Source organism: Melozone crissalis, unplaced genomic scaffold (genome assembly GCF_028551555.1).
Source record: "Melozone crissalis strain CALT ecotype California unplaced genomic scaffold, PUWL_Pcris_2 ptg000061l_1, whole genome shotgun sequence".
Lineage (NCBI taxonomy): Eukaryota > Metazoa > Chordata > Aves > Passeriformes > Passerellidae > Melozone > Melozone crissalis.
In genome coordinates, this window is record NW_026535839.1 from 20,034,526 (window position 1) to 20,058,259 (window position 23,734).

The 23,734-nt window shown below is 50.5% G+C and overlaps 1 pseudogene; it reads right to left on the reverse strand.

The window, feature by feature from the left end:
- Positions 1 to 2,419: 2,419 nt before the first annotated feature.
- LOC128944497 (PHD finger protein 7-like) lies at positions 2,420 to 5,043 on the reverse strand (annotated as a pseudogene).
- Positions 5,044 to 23,734: the final 18,691 nt, after the last annotated feature.

A 23,734-nucleotide genomic window follows, 5' to 3' on the forward strand; every position in this document is an offset into this window, starting at 1 on the left:
CTACATGACTGGGATTTGAGTTAATGTTGTTTCATCTTCATTTCAGACAGCCTCATTTTATCTAAGGTTAGGACACCCCAATGATCATGTGTCTTTCCATTTCCTTTTTCTAAATGTCCAAAAGTAGAATTCAGTAACAAACAGAATGTTCATGGATCTTGGGGCCAGCTCTCGGACTTTGCTCCTCCCTCTACAATAATGCACATTTCTTTAAAAGCCTTGTGAGGTTCTAGGAAACTTGATATGACTGGTGTGTCACCTTTTTCCCTGTTTGAGGAATTCAGGGCATGAGAACAAGCTTTTTCACCACTCAGCAAAAACCCCCAATGCCTTCTCAAAGCATGCCTTTCAGAATTCCTGAGATGCAAGCATGAGGGACCTCTCAATAATTTACCACAACCCTGGCAAGCAGAAATGAAGATCAAAATGCTTCTGCCTAATTACTGACTTCTGTTGCTGAAAATCCCCTGCATCCTGACCTTCTTTACACCATATTGCCCTACAGTGCCTGCCAGAAGCTCTTGCTTAGCAATGGCACTGTTAGAAGGGTTCCGCTGTTACCTTCTTTGATGCCCAACTCCTCTGTGCCTCCAAAGAAGGAAAACTTGAAGGAATTCATCTCCTGAGTTGCGTCGTCCTCAGGCAAAGGTCCCAAATGGTCATCTGGGGCAGAGTCCTGTGCATCCTCTTTGTCCCAGGGTATTTCCTCTGTCTATTCTGGTTTGTTCTTTGAAGGTCTTTCAAAGAACAAACCAGAATAGACAGAGGAAATACCATCTATTCTGGTTTGTTCTTTGAAAGACCTCTTTCAAATCCGCAGAAATACTGTAGAAGTTGTCTTCAGACACTTGAGGCAGTGTCTCACTCTCTTTCTTCTTTTTTTGGCTTTACTGAAATGAGATTGTTCAAGGATAGCAACACAGCACACATCCTTTTCAGACACAGCTTCCCTAAGAGCCACCTTGCTCTGAATGTTTCCCTAAGCATATCCAAGCCCATTAAGAAGTGGTTCATTATCAAGGGTGAGCAGGGGGGAAATATCTGAGGTTGAAGTCTAAAGGCAGGAACAAGAGTCCTTTTTAATTAGCCACATCCTTAAGTGACTTTTCACTGAATACACCGTTACACAGAAATCAAGGTATTTAGCCCAGACTTCTTCCTGCCAGTAGAAACATCAAGAGCTAAGCTAATAGGGTTTGCCCACAGAGCTGCACATCTCAGGGTCCCTGCACTGACCGTCCTCACCTTCACTTCCGGCAAGGAACACACGGCCTAGAAAGAAAAGATGACGACGCTACGTGCTGCTGTTGGAGGTCCCAGCTGAGGTCCAACGTTGCTGGTGGGAGCGGCTGCTCCTGCGGGATGTCCCCGACCATGTCCCCCTACGCCTGGGCCTCTCAGCACTCGCTGCTGTTGTCCTGCTCCTGTCCTGGCGACTCCTGGACCTCACAGTTTGAGTCGAGGCCCGGCGCGGCTGGCGGGAGCTGCTGCGTCTGGGGGGTGTCCCCGATGATGTGTCCCTTCGCCTGGGCCTCTCAGCCCTTGGCCTTGTCCTGCTGCTGCCACGGCGACTCCTGGAGCAGACAGGTGGACTCTGGGTCCAGCCTTGCTGGCGGGAGCTCCTGCGTCTGGGGGGTGGCCCTGACCATGTCTCCCTTCGCCTGGGCCTCTCAGCCCTTGTCCCTGTCCCACTGCTCCTGTCACAGCAACTCCTGGAGCGGACAGGTGGACTCTGGGCCCAGCCTTGCTGGTGAGAGCACCTGCGTCTGGGGGATGGCCCTGACCATGTCTCCCTTCGCCTGGGCCTCTCAGTCCTTGGCCCTGTCCCTCTGTTCCTGTCATGGCAACTCCTGGAGCGGACAGGTGGACTCTGGGCCCAGCCTTGCTGGAGAGAGCACCTGCGTCTGGGGGATGTCCATGATGGTGTCTCCCTTTTCTTGGGCCCCTCAGGCCTTGGCCCTGTCCCACTGTTCCTGTCACGGCGACTCCTGGACCGGACAGGTGGACTCTGGGCGCGACTTTGCCGGCGAGAGCAGCTTCGCCTGCGGCCGGGCCCAGCACGTCTGGAATGGACCCTGTCCTCAAGGTCAGAGGACGTGCTGCATGTTGCCCTTGATCTGCTGATGCTGCTGGTGTCCAGTGAGGAAGATGGCAGCGCCTGCTGCCATGCTGCGTGGTGGGGCCTGCTGTGGCTGCCCGTCTCTGGAGATGGAGATGGGGAAACCAGCACCAATGGCACAGGGCTGTGGGAGCTGGGGCTGATGGCCTCAGATTCTGACCAGCCATGAGCAGATTGTAGTCCTGACTGTCTGGCTGGCCTGGGGCCATTGAGCTCTGTCTCATCCCTGGAGGCTGTAAGGGCAAGCAGGAATGTCAAAGATCACCCAGGCCCCGGCCAGGCCAGGCCAGAGCAGTGCCCTCAGCCCTCCAGCAGTGGATGCTGCGTTCTGCCAAGCCCGGCCTGGGCACTGCCCCCAGCCCAGGGACAGCGGGGACTTAGACTCATACATGTTCCGAGTCCAGCACAGCTGTCACACTCCCATCTCTGTGTGCTGTTCCTCAGGCCAGAGCAGCGCTTGTGGGTGCCCTCAGCAGCACAGGAGGAGCACAGGAGCAATTGCCAGGGCCTGGGGAGGCAAACAAGCTCATAGCACTGAGAACAAAGTGTACCAGCACGTGGTTGTCTGGCCAAGCGCTTCTGGTTCTTCCCACTTTGAGCCCTTGCCGAGACACAGGTTCCCTGCAGAGCCCCAGGTACAGCTTCCCAACTTACCCCTGTTCCTCTGCCTCCTCCCTGCCTCCAGGGTAAAGGCAATCCCTGGCGTTGCACTGGCCATGCCTCACTCCTAGATCTGCGAAGGCATCGTTGTCCTCCCATGTTGGGTCTCTGATGGAGAAAGGAAGAGATGATGAATTTCTGCTGCTCTCCCTCACGGAGGTCCAGGGTGTCCCAGCTCTTTCTGCAGCGCTTTTCCAAGTTGGGGGTGAAGCTGAAGCCCAGACTCAGGGGACAGGGCAGGGCCAGGGCTCCTGGGGCAGGGCCTGGCACAGCACAGCACTTGTACCCTCCTGCCTGGTGGGCCAGGCAGAAGGACACCAACCTGAAGGGGACTCGGATCCCCAAGATGAACATTTCAACAGGGAATTCCCCACTGTCTCTGCACAGGGGGCACTGGAAATACAAAGCACCAGCGCGCAAGGCCTGTCCCTGCAGGGCAAACACAGGCAAGGTGAGCGAGGCCCTGCTGCTGCTGCTGAGCACCTGCTGTGCCCTGGGGCTGAGGGGAGGGCTCCGACCTGGATGCAGTCCCTGTGGAACCAGGCCCTTTTGCACGTTGGGCACACCAGGGTTGTGAAGGTCTTTCTGTCCTCCACAGGCTCCAGGCAGATGAGGCAAACGGTGTCCGGCTCAGGAGTCGCCTCCACCTTCTGCTCTGGACGGTGCTCAGGGCAGAAGGACCTGGAGGAAAATGTATGGGGAAAGTGAGAAATGCTGGATCATTCCCCAGGGGTGGCCATAAAGAGAGATGAGGTACCTGAACGGAATAAGGTATACCTTGACACAGCCACCCTCCTTGGCACAGGGCAGGTGGAACCATCTGTCACAGTCCTCTGTGCAGCACATGATAGTTGCCCCGCTCTGGCTGCAGATGCAGCAGAGCTGGAAAGAGCCAAGCAGATGCATCAGCAGAAGCAGCAGCAGCAGCCTCGAGGCCTCCCCGGGCAGCCGCAGGGCTCCGGGCAGGGCGCAGGACGTGGCCGCTGCCAGCTCCCAGTCCACAGAGCCGCCTGCTGGAGGAGGGAGGCTCCAGTGCCAGGGCCTCTGTGCCAGAGCTGCTGGGAGCCAGACTTTGTCCAGCTGTTGGGCCGGCCTTTCTTTCCTGCTGTCCGGGCTAAGCTCTGGCAAACCTCGCCAGGCACAAATCTCCCTGCTCTTGTCAGGCTCTCACCTTCTGTGCCGCCCGCCGCACCGCAATTAGGAGATCTCGTGGGAGAAACTCCATGAGTCCAACGTGGCGTTTCTCTTGCCGAAATAGCAGACTGGCAAAGAGCTGCAGGCAAGGGGAGGAGCTGATGAGGAGAGGGTGGCAGGAGCTGCCCATTGCAATGGTGGAGGGAGCGCCTGGAGCCACTCACCATGCAGAACACGTGGGCACAGAGCCCACCCTTCTGCAGTTTGTCACCGCACATGTCCAGGTCAGCCTCGGCACGGCGACACAGCATGCAGGCTGCAGGGGACAGAGCCAATGGCACCAGGCATGAGCAGCTCTGCGGGGCTCTGAGCCAGCAGCAGCATCGGCCCCAAGGCTGCTCTGTCCCTGCTCTGGTGGCTGATGGGCAGGGCTGGAGGCCTTGCAGAGCAGGGGCCATTGTGGGCACAGCTGTCCCAGGAGCTGGGCCCCACTTGGGCAGGAAGGAGGCTCCCAGTCCTGGCATGGCCGAGAAGCTCCTGCCTCCCCCTGCCTCTGTTCTGATCCCCATGCTGCCTGCTGCCACAAGAGCCCTTGGGCCAGGCTGTCAGAGGGCTTCTTTGCTCTCACCTGGCTCCCTGGCACCAGGGCCCTCCTGCTTGCTGTCAGACATGGCAGCGTCACTCTGCGGTGAGTCCCTGTCCTCGAGGGACGTTGTCACTTTGAGGTGCTGATACTCTCCATCTGTGGGAGAAAGAAGGGGGGGGGGGAGTTTGCAGAGCAGGCCCAGAGCCACGAGGCTCTACTCCCTGCTCAGGCCTGCGTGAGCCCTGCTCCTGTCCGCTTTCTCCTCCCGTTGCCGCATTGAGGAACACCGCAGTGTCCTCTGGCTGTTCCTCCACTGATTCTGAGAAGGGAGAGGCAGGTCAGCCTGCAGCACAGGCCCAGAGCCCCAAGATGTGGGGCCCCTCTGGTCCCTGGGCAGCCACATGCCCGCCCTACCTTCTCCTCCCGTTGTCAGGTCCCACTGACACTCAGCATGAGCCCAGAGTTGCCTTTTGTGGCCTTGGTCGCACAGGTCACAATGGCCACTCTGACATCAGCACCGTGTACCCAAAATCGGGGCAGCCATGGCCTCAGGTCCCTGATAACCACTTGTGGCGGCCCCCTCAGGCACCGTGCTTCTGAGATGAGTCTGAGCATTTGCTCAGGGTGGAAGCAGGGCCGGGCCTCCTGCAGCAAGTGCAGGGTCAAATGCCAGGCCCTGGGGCAGCCATCCAGGATGGCACTGTAGGCAGAGAGGTGCTGTTCAGGCACTGCCACGCCAGGGCTCCGACCCCCGGCCAAGGGAAATCTCTGCTCCTGCCCCTGGCAGGCGGTGGCCCAGAGAGCCCGTGCGGAGTCAACTGCACTGCAGGGATTCAAACCCTGCTCTAGGTGAACTGATGCTTTCCTCAAGACCTGTCTGCAGAAAACTAAGATGAACCTGATTTGATGCTCCTGCCGATCACCATTGGGTACAGGAGATAAACCTGGACACCACCACAGCTGCTTCCAGACCTCAGTTATCTGTCATCCTATGAACTAACAACTTTGACATTTCATATAAATGGAAAAATTAGTATTAAGTTTCTGAGAAAGGTCATCTTTTATACTGACTCAGCAGAAAGACAGAAAATGCACTGATAATTTTCTGTGTACATTTGACAGGAGAGCTTGCAACTGTCCTCAACTCAAGTCAAATACAGGAAGATGCTTTTCCTACATTATAGGAACTTTGCCAGTTTGGTCTATGCTTTCCTTTTAGAAAATACATTGGAAAAACTCAGGAAGAGAAGCACAAACAATTCTTGTCAATTCTTCTCTTTCGTGTCTCTGCAAACATGCTCCTGGAAATCCAGATCGATGACTTCTAGAACAATCAGTGGCATCTCTGGGAAGCAGGGCAGGGGCTGACAGGCAGGGACACCCTGCACCTGCCTGATGCTGGGGCAGCAGGAGTTTGCCCATTTTCCTGTATCCATGGGAGAGCCACCTTGGCTGTGAAATGATCCCTTCACTGGTCTTGGAGGGAGGCACAGCCAGTGCAATGCCAGGGAGTGCCTTTACCCTGGAGGCAGGGAGGAGGCAGAGGAGGGAGGTTGGGAAGCTGCACCCAGTGCTGTGCAGGGCTCCCGGCCAGGGCTCGAAGCACAAGGAGCCAGAAGAGCTTGGCCGGACAATCCCGAGCTCTGGACACCTTGTCCTCAGCACCGGGAGCCGTTTGCTTCTCCAGGCCCTGGGCACTGCTCCCGTGCTGCTCATGCAAGTTACACACAGACACAGAGGTACCTGCTCTGTCTCAACCCTCTTCAGCACTGGACAGCACAACACAGTAACATGTTCTCTTCAGTACATGGTCTAATTATTAATAGTCCTGCAAAGACTCACATTCAAAGCATACACACACAAAACCCCCAAACCCTGGTACAGACCTTGCATCAACACACAATGCATGTTGCTGTTCAGAAACACAGGGCAGCACTTTTGGCCAATGCTTTTTCCTGTAAGATCTTTCAAAGGATTGCAAAAGTGACTTTGTTTGGCAACTTCTTCAAGGGACAGACAGGAGAGGCTTCTGAGTTTTTAATGATTTATTGATTTGCTTTCACTTTCCTTTTGTCATCCTTACACTTCACCCGGCATTCCAGAAAATCATGAAAATCCAAAATAATATCAGGGGAAGTTTCTGAATTCATTCATGTTTCTCTCAAAGACTTTCTTGACATACATACAAGCGACTGGTCCTATAAGATACAGAGAGAAGCAGTGGTTTTCCTGACTGGACATTACAAGACAACGTTATAGACTCCACTATACTAAAACACTTCTGTTGCCTGGTAATTACAAAACCTGGAGCTCTTCTAGAGGCTTTTCCCAGTGCAACTTCATTAGTTTCCTCTCTGCTCAACTCTCGAGTCTGTCCAGGTCTCACTGAAGGGCAGCAGAGCCTTGTGAAGACTTAGCCCCTGCTCCCAGTTCTGTCCCATCAGCAAACACTGAGGGAACGCTCCATCCCTTCTGCCAGGTCACTGGGGAATAAGGCAAACAAGGCTGGCCCCAGCACGACCCCCTGAGCTCACAGCTACCTGAGTTTGGAGCTCCCCTGTCCACTTCTCTGCCCCACTGTCCCTGAGCTGCTCAGGGGCCTGTTATGGGAGGCAGGGACAAAGCCTTGCTGAAGTCCCAGCTGACAACAACCACTGCTCTCCCCTCACAAGCCCAGCCAGTCACTGCAGCACAGGCGGCCATGGGATTGGTCAAGCATGGTTTCCATTCCTGTTAGTCCACAGGCTTAGAGATGGCATCCAAGAGGAGCTGTTCTGTCACCTTTCTGGGGATGGAGCTGAGGCTGATGGCCCTGTAGTTTCCTGGCTCTTTCTTGGTGCCCTTTTGCAAGACTGCAGTGATGTTGGCTTTCCTCCACTGCTCATGCCTCTCTCCAGGGCTGTCTCCTTCCCTGACTGGCTGGCAAAGCACCCTGTGCCAGAGGCAGGAGCAGAGATTTCCCTTGGCCCCAAAAGGGAACACTGGGCTCAGGCCGAGTGTCAGTGCGACCTGACAACGGGAGGAGAAGGCGGGAAGGAGCAGAGCTCACACAGGGCTGAGTAGGGGAGTACAGCCCTCGTGGCTCTGGGCTTGCTCTGCAAGCTCCCTGGCCTCTACTTTCTCCACAGAGAGAGAGGAACAGCACCTCGAAGTGACCAGGAAACCTGGCCATGGAGCGAGGCTGGGGCTGTGACACCTCAGGGAAACCGGCCATGGAGCGGGGCTGTGGCTGTCAGCCCTCAGGGAAACAGGCCATGGAGTGGGACTGGGACTGCCAGACCTCAGGAAACCGGCCATGGGGCTGGGGCTGCAGCTGTGACACCTCAGGGAAAGCAGCCATGGGTGTGGCTCGGCCTTTGACACCTCAGGGAACTCACCAAGGCAGCCACCTCCAGGGGATTTGAAGTACTTGTTTCTTGGTTTAATGCCCTTCCAAGATCAATTTTCCTGATCATTATCCATGTTTTGGAGAAGTACTGCCTCCTGAAGAGGCCACCTCCTGGATGTGCAATGATTCCATCTGATCCAGCTGTGCCTCTTCCTTTCTCAAGGGATGGACAGAGAGGCTCTATTGAAGGTGGCATTTCCTGCAGGAAGGGAGGCGATGCCAGGCGCAGTCACAGGAGGTAATTGCTGTGCCTCTGGGCCTGAGCCCTGCTGATGCTTGAACTGCCCTCTCTGCTGCTTGGCACTGCGGGCACAGCCCGGATAAGATGGGCACAGCCCAGAGGAATTGTCCCGAGCAGGCTCAGGGCACTCGGGTACTGAGCTGTCCTGCTGGGCTCCCTCCGTGGGAGACATGTCCTGAAACCTGGGAGCGGCTGCACGGGGTGCCCGTGGTGGGGAAAAGGCAGAGGGGGAGAGCAAGGCTCCAGAGTGTCCTGAGAGGGCCTGGCTATGTGCCCGTGTGCTGTGGGAGCTGTTCCATGGGCAGGTGGGCAAGCAGGAGGGAGGGACGGAGGTTGGGAGTGACAGCTGTGGCACTGCAGATTTCCCCAAGCATTTAGTGAGGGTTTCCTGTGTGGGAGGGAGAAAGCCCCAGGGCCCTGGGCTGCTCCAGCTGCCCCTCCATGTCGGATTTTGGGGCTGTTTAGATGGTCTGGGAAAAGCCCAAGATGGCTTTGGGTCGCTTGCGTTCCAAAGGACGAGAAGAAACTTCAGATTTTTTCTCGGTCTCGGTGTTTATTAATTGCTTATCTAAAAGATTTTCTCTTGGCTTGACAGAGTTCTGCTCAGCAGTCAGCCATGGGCACACACTGAGAGCCCCTGGGGCGGCCACTTATCTTTATACCCGGAGTTACGTATACAATATTTATTATTTTTCTCCAATACCCTCTACCCTTATTAACTAGTGTCTCCCTAGTAAGGTCTAATCTCAGAGTGCCAACACTACCACAGAAGATGGAGGCTTAGAGGAAGAAGAAGAAGGAGAAGGGCACGCCTCAATTCTTCTATCTTACTTCTCTAGACCCCCCTGTACAGAAATCTTAAACTCTGTATCTCACACTCCAATTAACTTATCTTTTCACCATTCACTCCGGTGAAATCTTCTTGTCTTCATACTGATGTCATCTCTCTTGTGGGATCAAAGTTTAGCCACCAGACATTTCTGGCAACATTCCAGGACTCCCGAGCCCCCCAGGGGTGGTCTCGTTCACCCTGCACCCCAGTTCTGAGAGACTGAGATCTCACATCTCCCCCTTCTGTTTGCACTAAAAAGATCTTTTTCGCTTTTATGTGAAAACTTCTTAAAGTCTTTAGTTTCTTTTTATTTTTCTTTTGGGTCATTTTTCGCAGCTTGAGTCTCAACTTCTGTCTGAGTACTCGTCTCTTTGTTTTTCGGATCAGCGTTTTCGTGCTCTCGCGTCTGGAATGGCTTCACGTGCCGTGTCGACACTCACTTCAGACTTCGATCTGTGGAGATACAAGCGAAACTTTTTCTTCAAGTGATTAGTTTGAAAGGACTCTCTATTTGTTTTGTCTCTGGGTTTCTGATCAAAACTAAAGGATTTTCTTTTAGCTTTGTTTGTGTGTTGTTTAGAAAATGTCTCACGATCGGTGGATCAGGTTCTGAGGATGAGCTATTTAGGAAATTCAGCACATACAGTGCTTTATTTAATTTCATGTGAGGTGTTGCTTTTGGCTCACTCTTTTTCTGTCTGTCTAGAAGGGATTTTAGGGTGTGATGTGTTCTCTCAATGATTGCTTGACTTGTGGGTGAATGCGGAATACTAAACGTGTGTCTGACACCTCATCTTTTCAGGAATCTGTCAAGCACCTTGCTTGTGTATGTTGGACCATTATCTGTTTTTATCTCTTGAGGCACACTTAATGCTGCAAATGCCTGCAGAAAGTGTCGGCAAGCATGGTCTGCTGTTTCTTTAGCATGTGCTGAAGCAAAGACTGCACTTGAGAATGTATCTACAGAAACATGAACATTTTTGAGCTTCTTAAAAGATGGGTATTTTGTGACATCAGCTTGCTACAACTGAAGACTTTGTAGCCTTCGCGGATTGATGGCCTCGGTAGAAGAAGGTGGCTGCACAAGCTGACAGTCTGGACAAGCACTAATGATCTCCTTTGCTTGACTCTTTGTGAGACGAAAGGACTCCATTAGTGCTTGCGCATTCTGATGAAAGAACGCATGACTTAACTTTGCTTGCTCAAAAATGTCTGGCAGTGTTTGCAAAATGGGCATTGTTAACTTGTCTGCTTGAGTATTCTCTTCTGCTAAAAACTTCGGAAGTGTTGTGTGCGCTCTAATGTGTGTGATAAAATACTCTCTTTTTTTGCTCTCTAGCAGTGTTTTCAAGCTTGTCAGGTATGAGTATAAAACTTCATTACTGACTTCTTTCAAGAGCGAACTTTCTAATTTTTTGACTACACTTGCAACATATGCGGAATCTGTCACTAGATTGAGAGGCTGTTTGAACAACTGAAATGCTCGGACAACGGCTGCTAACTCTACAATTTGTGGAGAGCTCTGAACCATCTTCACGTCTGATTCTTAATCTCTTGTCGTTGAGTCTTTTTACGTGATCACTGACTTGTGTGTCTTCTCTGAGCTATCTGTGAACCCGGTGATTTCGTCTAAAGGTTCTTCACTTATTTGTGGTTTTGCTCTATAGTATATTTGCGATTGCAGTATTCTGTGTTGGGGAAAGTGGATTGTGTAAGTTCTTGGGAACGCTAACAATGCGATTAACAGGTCTTTCGATTGTTGCATTGCCCAATCGAAGTAGTCTCGTTTCAGAGGTAACTTGATGACTGAGAATTCTCTTCTTGCTATTGTCAGCAGCTTTGTTCTCGCTTTTATGATGATTTGTGCTGCTATCTCCAGATTTGTGAGAATCGTTTTTGCGGGCTTGTGCGGTAGGAAAATCTACTTTATGATTATCAAAGAGTCTTTTTGTGATTCATCTCATTGGAAGATCAAACTATGGAACTGCGTTTTCTTCTTCAGCACTGCCAACTGAAAAGGCAACGATGGAACAAATCGATGTGCTTGCTTTTTCTGTATCGCGTTCGAGATTTTCTCTAACTCTTTTTTTGCTTCTGGTGTGAGTGTCTTGGGAGAACGAATGTCTGTGTCTCTTCTCAAGAGATCAAGCAGTGCTGGAATGTCGCTATTTGTGATTCTTAAAACTGGTCTCATCTAGTTGATTTCTTTCAAAAGCTGTTGCAGATTATGCAAATTGTTGACTTTTGTGCTGATCTCTACTTTTTGAGGCTTTATTGTTTTCTCTGAGATTTTTTACTTTAGATATTTCTAAGGTGCAACTTCTTGAATCTTCGAAATGCTGATTTTTAGACTTGCCTTTTGCACTTCTGCGATCACACAGTCACGAGCTTCTTGCAGCTCCTGTCGTGTTGATGCTGCAATGAGCAAATCATCTATGTAATGAATGATCTTCGCCTTCGGAAATTTCTTCTGTGCTGGTGTTAAAGCTCGCGCTACGTACTATTGACAGATCGTCGGAGAATTTTTCAGGCTTTGTGGAAGACAGACTCAATGGTACCGCTGCAGAGGCGTTTCTCTGTTGATACTCGGAACTGAAAAGGCAAATTTCGGAGCATCATCTGGATGGAGTGGGATGCTGAAAAAGCAATCTTTGAGGTCAATGACTACAAGCTGCCAATCTCTGGGAATCATCGAGACAGATGGAAGTCTCAATTGAAGTGGTCTCATGTCTTCTATGACTTTGTTGATCTTTTTGAGGTCGTGTAACAACTTCTATTTGCTCGACAGCTTTTTCTTGATGACAAACACTGGAGAATTTTAAGGGTTGTTTGTTGGCTTGATGTGTCTCTTCTGCAATTGTTCTTGGACTAGGTCTTTCAAAGCACTCAATTTTTTCTGCTCAAGGGGCTACTGATCTACCCAAACTGGATCATCTGTTTTCTATGTCAGCTTCAGTGTGGCGAGTGCTGCAGTGACTCTTATTAAAAATCTATTTCGATCTTCGCGCTTCATTGTGCTAAAAGGTCTCGACTCTAGACTGTGATCGGCTTTTGAATGACAAAAGGACGAATGATCGCTGTCTTATTTCTTGGTCTCGTGGCAACGACGGAATTCTCACTTTGCAGACACAGAGATGCTCTCCCGATGCTTGAGAGAGAGCTCAATGGCGCGACCAAGCTCTAATTGCGTGGCTAAAAGATGTACGATATTACTGTTACATCTGCTCTTGTGTCGAGCATACTTCTGATTGATATTGTCTTGTCTCTACATGTCAATTGGCATGTGAGCGTTGGTCGGTCTCGACTTATGTGCTTCACTCATGTTGTATGTACTTCAACATGCTCTTTCATAGGGAGACTTTCTTCGTCGAAGATTGACATGACTTCTCCAACTGCGTGTGGCGGCAATGCAAAGGCTCTCGCAACTACAGTATTTTCTGGCACAGTCAATGGTGGACGAAGCGCTCTTGCTAAAACTGTTAACTCTGTATTTTTGTCTGCTGAGACAACTGTTGGATAAACAATGAGTCTAAGAATACTGCACTTATCTTGTCTAATTATCAAGAAATCTTGTTTCTTGTATGAGTCTCTGCGGATACTTGTTGGTATCTCTGCATGACTTTCATCTAGAAAGCACATTAGTTTTGAAGCTGCCAATGCACACTGTGCCCTTGGTGGGAGGAGGTCTGGGTCGCTGTGGAATCGACTGAGGGTTTTGTTGAGGGTATCTGCTTGTCGCTCACTGATGACTGCCCTGTCTGTTCTTGTGACACTGCCAGTACTTGTGTCTGAGTGCGCTGGGGATTTCTCTCATGACATCCTGAACAAGCCATCAAAGTAATGGAGAATCGTTCCATCTGTTAAGGTGTACTTTTTGTTTCTCAAGTGATGGGCCAAAAGTCAGGACAGAAGGAGGTGTTTCCGCAACGAAACAGAGGCCCATTGGCAGCCCCTGCTGCAGGAAGGAAGGCCAAGCCAAACACAGGTATGGGCACGGGCACAGGCTCAGAAGGTAATTGCTGTGCCGGCCTCACCAGGGCTCAGCCCTTGGCGGGGCTGTGTGGCAGCAGCTCTTCCCCCAGGGCCTGCCCTTGCACAGCCTGGCAGCAGCCAAAGCTGGAGGCACCTCTGGAGCTCGTTCACAGCCCCGGGGAAAGGGGACTCGTGCACCAACATCCCTCCCGCTGCAGCTGCTCCGGAGCTGGCCCTGAGTGCCCAGAGGCCCAAGGCACAGGAGCAGCCCCGAGCGGGAGCCCTGCCGTGAGCCCATGGTCAGAGCCAACCTTGGCTCCTGACTGGGCAGGGGCTGCACTGGGTCCTGACAGGGCCTGACTCTGTGCCCCGGGGCTGGGGGAGCTGTCATGGGGCAGGGAGGGCCAGGGCCGGCAGTGGCTGCTCAGGGATGGGTTTGGCCCGTGTCCCTCTGAGCAGTGACTGTCCAAAAAGCTGCTCTGCCCCCGGGCTCTCCTCCCGGCCTGCTGGGCTTTCTTGGGTGGCACAGCCTGTGCCAAGGCGTGGCAATGTGCCTGCAGGCCCCAGCTCTGGGGGAAACGGAGAACGTCCTGCCCGCATCCACCATGCTGCAAGCTCAGCAGTGCAGCACAGCAGGGGCTGATGCTCCCCATTGCTCCCACAGGTGCAGCAGCTGGAACCACAGCACATCTTCCTGATTCCCAGAAGGGCCTTGGAAAGGGTTTCTGTCAGGGAACAGGCATCTGGCTAGGGTTACTGGCAGGCCTGCTTCTCTTGGAGTTGATCTTCATCTTATGCTCTGTCCGAATTTGGATTTGCTGGAACAGAAAATGGTGAGTGTTTAGTTCACCTTTCCCTCAAAGAGCTTCTTTTGAAATTGTACTTCAGACAGTAAACATTGCCAGTGAGGCTGCAGTGTAGGTGTGGCCAGTCCATGATTGTCCAAAGAACTCTGCTGAGGGTTCTGCTGCTGCCCAGAGCTTTCATTGGCCTCCTAATTGCTGGGCCTTGTCCTGGGGGGCCCGCTGGGGCTGCAGCCAGTGCTGGCTCCCACTGAGGCTGCCTGGCCAAGAGCAGCCCCAGGGGCACAAGGCAGAGGCAAAGCACAGTGGGGAGGAGCAAGAGTAGGGACGAGATTGCCCTTGAAAGGCAGAGGTGCTCTGGGGCCCACTCCTGGCCAGGGAGCCTGCCCAGAGCCGTGCCCTGCTGGCCGTGGCCTTGAGGGACAGCTGTGCAGCTGGGCCAAGCTGTGCCAGCAGCTCCAGCTTTGCTGGGGAGCCTTGCCAGCTCTGGGCCATGCTGTGCAGGAGGGTACCTTTGTGCCACTGGCAGCTGGGGCCTCAGCCACATCCTCTTTCCACAGTTCCACCTCTGGACAGGAGTTGAAAGGCGGCTGCACCTCACACCCGGAGGGCCTGGGCAGCCCTTTCAAGAGTTCTGAGCTGAAGACGCCAGAAGAGCCCTCTATGAGGAAAACTCCTAGGTCCCTGTAGATCCCACTGCCACCTCCTCTCCCCATGTGTATCCCCGAGCTGCCTTTATCTCATTTTTGATCTTCCTCTGTCCCATCTCAACCCATTCCTGAGTTCTTTTAGAGACCCCAGGAGCAGCCTAGCACCCTCCAGCCCCTCCTGAGACCAACATGTAGTTTCCTCTGCCCCCGAGACCCCTGGCCATGCCCTCTCAACAACAGAGACATTGACCCACCTCTGCAGGACTAGCTGATGGCCCCATCTTCTATTGCAATAAAGAGATGGAGCTGACAGACAGTGTCTGGATGGCAGCAGCAGCAAAGCCCGGCCGACAGCAGCACTGGCTGAGCTGCATGGCCAGGAGCAGCCATGGATGCCCACGGTGTGGGCAGGCAGGAGCCAGGCAGGGGCTGCTGTGACCAGCAGCAGGGTCCCAAGGGCTGGGGGAGCCCAGGGGGCAGGCAGCAGCATGGGGCTCCTGACAAAAAGCAACCCCATTTTTTTAGTTTTTAGTTTTACGAATTAGGAATTTGTAGAAATATTTCAAAATATATTTTCTGTAGAGAGACATCCCCAAATATTTCTTCCCAATTGCTGTAGTCATTAAAGATTTTTCTAAGTAGTTTTAGAATCCAGGAAAAATGACCTCATTTTGTCTTCACTTTTCATTCTTAGAAATATTTAGAAATATCTTTTGTATAGAGAAATCCCCAAATGTTTCCTTCCTGTTTCCACAACACATCTCTATTTTTGAAATTAGTTTTAGAGTTATGGAAAATATTTCCCCCTTATACAATGAAAAATAAAATTGCATTTCAGTGGTAATCTTTATTCTAGGAAGAAGTAAGACCTCTTCATCCAGCCAGTCTGCTGCAGAGGCTCTTTTCCCACAGAAGCTTTTTATCTGGTCACAACCAACATACATAAAACCATTTCCCAGGGTATTTCCTGGGATGTTTGACAAGCTCCCGTCTTAGTCTTCTCAGACAAACTTTGAGCAAAGTGGGAATCTCCTCAAGTTACCATCTTTGTTTGCTTCTGGTGGAACTCCTGTAGTTCTAGAGCAGGGCCTTCTCTCAGCTTCCTGCTGCCCCCGGGCTCTCCTTCCAGCCTGCTGGGCTTTGTTGGGTGGCACAGCCTGTGACGTTGCTCCCACATGTGACTGAGGGCACAGCTTCCGCAGAACCTATCCATCCTCTCTGCAAAAACATTTATCACTGAAAGACACCAGGTTTCTGAAATAATTTGGGGAAAGTCTTGGTCATGAAGCTTCTCCACCAAAGGTGGGCCTTTCCAGGTGATATCAGCACACCTTTCAGGGTGGGCAGATGCCTTACTCTGCAGAGAACTGTCTCCCAACCCACTGGGCCTGAGGGGCATTTACTCTACCACAGTGCCAAGATTTCGGCTGCAGCAGGAGGAGGAGCTGTGCTGAGTGAGAAGCTGAATCAGAAGCTTCAGAGTGCTCAGAAAGTCCTCACAAATAGGTCCCTGTCAGTGGGGATGTGGATCATTCCTCTTGGGTTCAGGTGCAAACAGGGCATTTTGAGTAACATTTGCAGCCTGTACTGGCTCCCTCAGGCCTTACACAGCCCATGGCAGCAAAGGAAGACTTGGAAAAAAGCATTAATTCCACAAAAGTGGTGTTGGGAAAGCAGGAGATAGCAAAGCACTGCTGAAAGCACACAGTGTATATGATGTAAAATTATTGTTTATTGATACACTGCAACATATTGTTCTAATGGTGGGAGGGAAAAGAAATAATGATCAGTTATCTCATTAATAATGTTCATTTTCTCTTCCAGTATTGCCAGCGGGTTGAGTAAATTATTAAGCATGACAGTTGGGCTTTAATATATCAGCTGTAGATTCCAGTCACAGTAGTCTAGTTTAATAACTGGGTTTCTTTCTCCCTCATTTTGACTAATAGCATACTTATAGCAATTATTAAAATTTATCATAGCACAAAAATAAACCATTTGAAACCTCACCAAAAATGGCAGCACAACAGAGCTCTGCTTAGCATTTAGTGGAGAATTCAGAACAGTTTCTTGGAAAACAAGGAACAGATTCTCTGATAATTCAACAGCCACAATGTGAACATGGACACTCAGTGAAAGCCAAGAGTGCTTCAGGTGAGCCAAGGCAGTGTTGAATAGGCTGCTGTCATTAAAAAAGCGCATTCAAACTTCACGGGAAATTCCCTCTGAAAATGCAAATTCAAATGAAATGCAAAAAACTTCAGCTATAGGTAGTTCAGTCAAGCCATGGCAGTTTACCAGCACTGGCAGAAAGTTGTTTCAACATTGCATCATCAAACTGTTCTGAAGACTTCACAGTCTGCCTTGGAATGGCTGTAGGTGCCAAGTGGACACAGCTTCTGCTGTGAGGAGCTTAAAATCCTCCTTACTGCTCTTCCACACTCTTTAAAGACAAAGTTTAACTTTCAGCATGAGCACAGCTCTGCAGTAACTCATTGACCCCAAAACCTATAAGCATCAAGGCACCCAGCAGAAATCCTGCACATTCCCACCATGCCAGAGAGAAATGGGGCTTATTCAAGGACTGAAAAATAGGCAAGACTTTGAGGGCTGAGAGTGGAATGAAAATAGAAAACTTGAGAAAAGCCTGGTGTTTATAGTTTTGGGAGAAAGGGCAGCAGGACTGTAAGGTGCGGGCTCATCATCTCGTCTTCCAGGTGCACACAGGGATGGAGCAGCCCCAGTGAGGGGTTTCAGGCATTGAAACCACTGTAGACTTGGAATCAATTCACAAGTGAAAATAAACACAGAAGAATCACAGAATCCCAGCCTGGTTTGGGCTGGAGGGACCTCAGAGCCCAGCCCCTCCAGTGCCACCCCTGCCATGGCAGGGACACCTCCCACTGTCCCAGGCTGCTCCAAGCCCCAATGTCCAGCCTGGCCTTGGGCACTGCCAGGGATCCAGGGGCAGCCACAGCTTCTCTGGGCACCCTGTGCCAGGGCCTGCCCACCCTCACAGGGAGGAATTTCTTCTTAACATCTAACCAAGTACCTGGTTACACAGACACCAGGAACTGTCTCACTCTGCAGCAGGCAGCAGTCAATGTCTGCTGAAATATGACGCACAGAATCCACCCCAGGTTCCGCCTGCACGCATTGCCTGCACTCCTCTCAGGACACAGCTCTCAAAACCAGCCCCAGAGTGCTCCTGCTGCCCAGGAGGAGATGGGAAAGGGCTGCGTCCTGGCTACAGCCTTGGCAAGAGCTCAGCAAGAGCCATCGGTGTCACCGCAGCCCGAGAGACAGAACAGGGAGAGAATTTCTATTTGCCCTTTGAAGCTGAGAAGGGACCAGTTTGTGTCTGAACAGCATTCCTTCACGCCTCCCCATATTATCTAAAAGTAGGAGACTTAGCAATTAAGCAACTTTCAGATGAATAATTGAGGAAAACTAAAGACTGGAAAGATACCAAAGGCTTCCCTCACAGGACTGCAGAGTGATGCATTCCTTTGGAACTGCAGATAAACCAGGCCACAACCAACCTCATCCTCTGGCCACTATCTAAGAGCCAGGAGGAAAAGACTGGAAGCAAGAAAACACCATCTTACTACAAGTTTTGCCCTGAAACTCCATTGGCACAGGAGCCCCAGGCTTTCCTGCATGATGCTTTGTGACTCCACGATGCTGTTACAGCCACGCTCAGCTGCTGCACAGCCCATGCATCGTTCACTTGAGCAGCCTGAGCCTGGGAACACCAGAGAGTATTATCAGAGCACAGGGAATGCTGCTCTAATTGTTGGTTTGCAATGTTATGTGGATAAATGATCATCCGGGGAAAGAAACATGGTGTATGTACAGCTAATCTACTTAGAATTTGTTGTAAATTAATCATATTGAATATTAAAACTATTCCCTATTCTCACGTTAAAATAACTCCTCAGTATTTTCATCTGATCTTACCAGAAATGATGAAGCGGGACTTTGCTGTCCACCTCTCCCCTTCTTACCTCTTGCACTGCCAGGAAAGTGCTAAATAGAGGAATTGCCAGCTCCCTGCAGCAGAGAGCTGATCTTCTGGGCCCTGTGACACACAGATGAGGGAGTCAAACCACAGAGGTCTTTGGAGGCTAAAATCCTGTGTCTCTGTGGTGCTCACAGCAGCTGGTGCCAGGCAAGAGGTGAGCAGCTGCACAGGTGACCCGAGGTCTGTGAGGAGTTTGAAATCCCACATATTTTGTTCATGTGTCAAATCTGGGCTCTGTTTCTTGTGCTCACCCCATAAACTCCATAGGTGAACTCACTAAAAATGGCATCCCAGAGATCCCTGCAGATCAGCTAAGTGCAGATATCAGGTCAAAGACTGGACTCACTTGCCTTGGAGATCCTTTCCAGCTTTTGTGATGCCTGACTCTATAAACTGAAGCTGGTGTTTTGCTCATACTGCATTTTTGTCATAGCTTCTGAATCAATCCCTTCAGAACATCAGCTGAACAAGTATTGCTCTCCAAGCAGCTTCTCACACAGTAGAGGGATGGGCAATAGAAACCACACAATGTTTTTTACAGAGGTGTATCTGTTCTTTTCTAGGACAGTTTTGGAATAAAGTGCTGTAGCACAAACATGTTTCTTCAGGTTTAAAATAGCCTCTCACCTTTACTGGTTCTGCAAAGCAAATTGGGTGCTGAATACCACTCACACATGAATTAGTGGCCAATTGGCCAAAACTCCTCTTTCTTGTCTCCAGCCCAGCTTTAGCCATGACTCTGCACACTCAGAAATCACAGGGCAATGAAAAATTTGTCCTCTTAACAGCAGTAATGCAAGATGACTGCAGATGAAATTTTATATTCTAATTAATACTTGGTCCCCAGTGATGCTCCTGAGTGTCCTGGCTGTTCAGAGGTGTCCCAGCTCCCTCAAACACAACTGCACCAGCCAGGACATCTCATTTCATGGCTCGTGGCAGCAGAAACACACTGCTACAAGGCTCTGAGACCAGTGGGCCGCACTTCAGAGCAGATAATCTCCAGCAGGGGTTGGAGGAAGAGTTCTGCTTTGAACTCACCTGAAGATGATCAATAGCTGCACCCACCAAATTTGTTTTGTTGTTGCCCATCTGAACTAAGAAGAAGAATTTCTCAGGAGCTCCTGCCAACCATTGCCATGAGCTATTTGAACTCATGTCCTTGTCCCTTTCCCAGGTCTGCTGTGTGAGGAGCCACCTCTACAATGCTGTCAGACACCCTGGGGCCACCAGCCCCTCGCTGGAAGGGTTCCAGCCAGGTACTGCCAGCTCTGCATGTGCTGAGGATGTCACCTCCTACACACACCTCGTAAACGCCCTATAAACCCCCGGCACTGAAATGGTGCGTGTGCATTACTATCAAGTTATGCCACTGCTTCCATAATAAAATTATTTCAGTGGGTTGTAAGTCAGCTATAAAATTCTCTTTGGGCTAAAACTTGGCATGTCCCCATATGCAAACACACTTACACAGCCTGCTTTCTGGGAAGGGGAGAGAAGTGCATTACTCCTGAATTCTGCACAGGGGCAGAGGGTATTCTCACGGGGAGAAGCTGCAGAGCACCTGCCAGGCCAGTGGGGGAACGCAGAGACTGCTGGAAATGGGACGGCCACAAACCCACCCATCACTGCCATTCCAGCCTCCTTTCCCTCCCCCAGCTCCGGGAAAGGGGGGCGGCATCTTGTCTGCTCTTGGGGACGGTGAGTGGAGGGTTACATGTTTTCCCAGCTCTGTCTGAAACTCAGAGGGTACAGGGACACTTCAGAGTCCCCCTGCATAGGCTGCTTCAAAGGAGGAGTCCTTGGAAGCTCACCGGCACTAAACCCATCCTTTAAACAAGCTTTGCTTTGCAAGAGTTTGGATGCTCCTTGACTGTTACTGCAAACTGCAGAGGGAAAACATGTTTGCAGTGCCAGGACTGTCCTGGGATGTTGTGTTGTTTCTGTAGAAGTTGGACTTTTCTGTTCCCCCTAACATGTAATGGTTCTGCGCTGGTTATCTTCTCCTTCCCTTGTGCTGCCAGTTATCCCAACTCCTTCCCAGTTGCCTTGGAGACTAATGTATCCTTTCTCAAATCCCTCCCCGGTGCCCTGTCCGTCACTCGGCACTCGCACCCTTCTCTCTAGAAACTTCCAGCCAGAGCGTTGAGTGATTGGTTCAGGGACCAGGGCCCCACCCTCAAGTTATCCCCATTGGGGTTCTCCCTAAGTCAATCTTTTGTATCCCGCTCCCCTCTAAAACTCTATTCGCCAGAGGGTCGACTCCTCCCCTGTCTCCCTCCTTCCTTAGAAGCTGCTGCAAGTGTCTCTTGCCTTCCCTGTCCGGTTGTCGGTTCCCCTGGGGCCCAGTGAACCTGGATTCCCCACAGCTGGAGAGCCCTCTCTTTTTTCTGCTGGCTGCAGCCATAAGCCGTGCCACGTCCCACCGCAAGGTGTGGCTGCTGTCACAGCACAGGGCGTTTGCCTCAGGCGCTGTCCCGAGCCACGGAGATCGGGACAGTGCTGCCCTGCTGCTAGCGGTGCTGGATAGTTGGCCGGGCCGTCCGAGAAGGTCAGTCCTTGCCCAGCTTGACCGCTTCACTGGGACACGCTGCTGTTAAAGAGTGTAAATCCCACTGCTCACAGAGGTCTCTCCTGCAGGGCCCTGCAAGCTTGGCACTATCACAGGAAGAAGAAATCTGCCCCTGGAAGCTGCACCCAACAGTGCCTGCACAGTTAGTGGGAAGAGGGGAGGGATTTTTAAGAAGCATAAAGAAAAGGGGAGCATAGAGAAAAAGGGAACCTCCTGCTGTCTCTTGAAATCTCCCCGAGCCTGAACAAGCTCTCTTTGGGGCTAGAGACTCCCAGAAGCAGAATGGGGCAGTGCCTGCTGTAAACACAGCATCCTTGCGATGTCTGCAGCTGCAGGTGTTCGTACACTTGACCTTTTGTGATAAACAGTAAGGACGTTTCCTTCATACTTACTTTGCAAGTCTTCTAGGAAACACACCAAACTCCAAGCAGTCATTTGCTGTGATGTTTTTTCCCTGAATAACACAAAACTCCACCTTTATGTCAGTGTTCCTCTGGTTTTCTGGGTCAAAATCCACATCTGGCCTGAGGGAGATGAGTCATTTGCCCGGGTGCTTCCACTCCTGCTGCAGCCCTGAGATGGTCCACATATAGAAAGAAGAAATATGGGGAAAGAACTATAACAACATATTATCATGTAATCAGGTGGTAAAAAAGGGGAGTGTAATTGAAAGTAAGGGTATTCTTCTTTAATTTCATGCAACTATATTTAGTGATATTAGTGGTTTGAGGATTGCTGTACATCCTCCTGTTATGTTTGCCCAATTATCCCATCATTAAAAAAAGCCAAACAATATTAAAAGTAGTAACAATTTTGATTGAATAATTAAAATGAAAAATATAAAATTGGATACAATATAATTCGATTAAAATAAGGGATAATTTGGTTCCAATAATAGCACATAAGCAAGACATACTGCAGGGTACGGAGTGCAGGGTTTAATGACCCTTGCCACTTCACGTACAAGCTTGCCAAGTGAAAGTCACCCCTTATATGCCATGTGTCAATTCCATCTCCTCCTATTTTTGGTTCGTCACTTTTCTGTCTCCGTCTTCATTACCACCCTTATCACACATGCGCCACCACTTGGTTTGGTGGTCGCACAAGTCTTTGGGGGTCGTCACTGATGAAGGCCCTGTAGTCTTCTTCTGTGTCCTTTAATTCACCTTTGGGTTACACAGGCGTACCAAGCCAGTACAATGTAAGCCAAGACTAACGTATCACTGCATCTGGATATCAAAGCAATAAGTCCCTTATAATTAGCATCTTCTTCGACCCAACCAGGTTCTTGGTCATTTTTAGCAACTGTATCTTCAGCTTCTTTCCTGTGGTCCTTGAGAACATCTGCTGGGAAAAGGGGGGGTGGAGCCCCTCCTTTCCCTCTCCTCTTTGGCATTACTATTTTTAACTTATTTTATTATTTCCAGATATTAGTTACTGTATCAATATTGATTACGGTTTCAATTTTTATCAGCAGAATCATACCTATTTACCACACTCCAAACTAGAAATTATCTGGTTCCACCATGTGGACTGAGGAGAATGTAACGGCTCCATCTTTTCAGGGAGGAGGCAGCACTAGGACCACAGTGATTGTTTCACACAGTAGACCTGAGCACACAGTTTGCTCCAGCTCGGAGCATGGGCTCATCCCAGCCTAAGAACTCCTGAAGGCTAAATTATTAGAAATAGCATTACCACAAGATCTGTGATGGCTATCATGAGATAATCATCCCACATCTGGATTTTTAAGACACAGAGCATTGTCTGGTGCTTTCCAGTCCCTGGTGACATGACCTAATAGCAACACGTCCCTGGGGCTGCGCTAGTGCAGCACTCTGTGCTGGGGGAAGGAGGCACTGCTGGGCTGGGAGAGCACACAATTGGCAGCCCATGGCTGTGATTTGCACAAAGCTGTTTGTGTCTTGTAAATTGATTTCTTTTCCTTCAGTGGTAGGGAGCCAGGAGATGCATTGGTCAACAGCAGAACAGAGAACATCCTGGTGCAGAGCCAGGAGCAGGGGAAGGACAAGCCTTCCAGCACAGGGTACTCCCATGGCTTTTGAAATTAAGAGCTGCAGCAAATGTGGAAGGGTAAATAAGGCCAGGAAATCTTTTGCTCTATGAATGAACTCCCTGCTGTTTATGATGCAGAGTTTCCAGGGATGTTGCTGTTGAGCTGGGCTCCTGCTGGGCAAATGATTTTTCCCAAACTGAGGTGGGTGCCTGTTATCATTCCCTGGCTCTACCTGCCACTATCTGGCTGCTCCTCAAAGCTCTGGCTTCAGCCCAATCTTCTGCCTTCTGAGCAGCAAAATTTAAATGGTCCTTATCATTCAAATGACTTGACTTCAAATTGAAATTTTAACAACTGATTAAATCAGCTCCCTCTGATCTAATGGTGTTGGTGTCTGGGAACAGTGCAGCCAGGACTGAGATGCTCAGTACAGGCTGCAAAACCTGCTGGAAATGCACGACAGTATTTAGGTTGTTTATGACACTCCCCTGCCATTTCCTCGTGCTGTTCCTGCACCTGAAGTGGGTGAGCGAGGCTGTGCATGCCCTTTGAGCAGAGATGAACTTTTGGGGTCAGCTGCCTAATGGCCAGGAGGTGCCAAACTGTTTGGGTCACTGGTGTCCTCTGCCTGCCCTGCAATTCATAGCCACCATTTCTCTCACCTCTTATTTCTTCTCCCTGGTACCTCTGCCACTACTTCAGCTTCTCAAACCTTTTTTTCTGTTTCTCCTCCCCT